This window comes from Entelurus aequoreus, linkage group LG20, assembly GCF_033978785.1.
Source record: "Entelurus aequoreus isolate RoL-2023_Sb linkage group LG20, RoL_Eaeq_v1.1, whole genome shotgun sequence".
Classification (NCBI taxonomy): Eukaryota; Metazoa; Chordata; class Actinopteri; order Syngnathiformes; family Syngnathidae; genus Entelurus; species Entelurus aequoreus.
In genome coordinates, this window is record NC_084750.1 from 44,921,903 (window position 1) to 44,924,642 (window position 2,740).

Consider the following 2,740-nt stretch of genomic DNA (forward strand, 5'->3'; position numbering starts at 1 on the left):
GAATCCAGTGAAACAGATTGGTGGTTTTAGCTGATATAAAGACTTTCAGGTGTTTATATATGTTTAAGTATTTGGCAGACGCTTTTATCCAAAGCGACATACATAAAAAATAGATATAAAACAATCACTGTAAACATTATCATTTAAGGGAAGAATGTAATACAAAATATCAATACAAAGTGTCAAGACAGAATAAACTCTCTGCTGCTGCAGCAACAGAGTTACAGTCTATAGGTCCCTAAAATATATAGATATCTAATGTATTCATACATTGTTTATGTAGGATATACGCATGTATATATAATCTAATCATATTGTTTCTTCAATTTAAAAATAGCTGACCGTTTTTTCCCCCTTCTCTGGGATTATATTCCCAGTTTTGATCTCGGACCTCTGGTCACTTATAGCATATAAGAATATTATATTACTGTTAAGCAAACTATGAATAATAAAAACGCCAAAACATGTGTCCGTTATCATAGCTACACGCATGACAAAAAAACCGCGTGAAAATCAGTGGTATTCAGTGAGGTAAGATGAATTAAATTTGCTGACAGTTCATTGCTCCTGCCAAATGAATTGCACTGAGTGGAGCGGATCACCACTCCAAGATGGCGGCTCCGCGTCTCGTCTGCGCCAGTAGGCAGTAGCGCTCAATGCTGCGTACCCTTATAAGATGTCTATGGTTATAACGTTAGCAGTGAGTTTACAGCCTCGCTGATTTAACTACACAGCAAATAAAAGTCATGTCACTTAGCCAATAAACGTTATCTTACATTCAAAACTTACCCTTCTTTGTGCAACTTCAAATGTCGAACGAAGTTGGAAGTTGTTGCGTCTCCGTCTGTAATATTCGAACTGCGTGATTTGCATACGGCAATTCGTTTTTTGTTGACCAAGTCGTAGTTTTTATACCCGAACGAAACCAACTTTGGCATAATTGTTTCTCACTGCCGCATTGTTTGACAACTCATGTTCGGTGGTTGTCCTGCAATTGGATTGGATGAGAGCTGTGGGATGAAAACAACGTAGATTTAATTTGATTGGCTGTTGTACTGACAGCACACACGCTGACAAGCAGCACACACGCTTATAGACACAGACGTATAAAATGAAAGATACGGAGCGCTCCCAAATAACTTTTTAAGGTTTGGGTTTTGGGGAAAGTAGCAAGTCATGTCAAGTCAAAAGCCTCAAGTCCAAGTGAAGTCACAAGTCATTGATGTTAAAGTCTAAGTCGAGTTGCAAGTCTCTTTACATTTTGTCAAGTCGAGTCTAAAGTCATCAAATTCATGACTCGAGTCTGACTCGAGTCCAAGTCATGTGACTCGAGTCCACACCTCTGCTAGATGGATATTTGGTTGATACTAGATGGATATTTGGTTGATACTAGATGGATACTTGGTTGATACTAGATGGATACTTGGTTGATACTAAGATATTTGATGGATACTAGAAGGATGCTTGGTTGATACTAGATGCATACTTGGTTGATACTAGTGGCATACTTGGTTGATGCTAGATGGATACTTGGTTGATACTAGATGGATACTTGGTTGATACTAGATGGATATTTGGTTGATACTAGATGGATACTTGGTTGATACTAAGATACTTAAAGGATACTAGAAGGATACTTGATTTATACTAGATCCATACTTGGTTGATACTAGATGCATACTTGGTTGATACTAGATGGATACTTGGTTGATGCTAGATGGATACTTGGTTGATACTAGATGGATACTTGGTTGATGCTAAATGGATACTTGGTTGATGCTAAATGGATACTTGGTTGATACTAGATGGATATTTGGTTGATACTAGATGGATATTTGGTTGATACTAGATGGATACTTGGTTGATACTAGATGGATACTTGGTTGATACTAAGATACTTGATGGATACTAGAAGGATGCTTGGTTGATACTAGATGCATACTTGGTTGATACTAGTGGCATACTTGGTTGATACTAGATGGATACTTGGTTGATGCTAGATGGATACTTGGTTGATACTAGATGGATACTTGGTTGATACTAGATGGATATTTGGTTGATACTAGATGGATATTTGGTTGATACTAGATGGATATTTGGTTGATGCTAGATGGATACTTGGTTGATACTAGATGGATACTTGGTTGATACTAAGATACTTGATGGATACTAGAAGGATGCTTGGTTGATACTAGATGCATACTTGGTTGATACTAGTGGCATACTTGGTTGATACTAGATGGATACTTGGTTGATGCTAGATGGATATTTGGTTGATACTAGATGGATATTTGGTTGATACTAGATGGATATTTGGTTGATGCTAGATGGATACTTGGTTGATACTAGATGGATATTTGGTTGATACTAGATGGATATTTGGTTGATGCTAGATGGATACTTGGTTGATACTAGATGGATATTTGGTTGATACTAGATGGATATTTGGTTGATACTAGATGGATACTTGGTTGATACTAGATGGATACTTGGTTGATACTAAGATACTTGATGGATACTAGGAGGATGCTTGGTTGATACTAGATGCATACTTGGTTGATACTAGATGGATACTTGGTTGATACTAGATGGATATTTGGTTGATACTAGATGGATACTTGGTTGATACTAAGATACTTAAAGGATACCAGAAGGATACTTGATTGATACTAGATGCATACTTGGTTGATACTAGATGCATACTTGGTTGATACTAGATGGATACTTGGTTGATACTAGA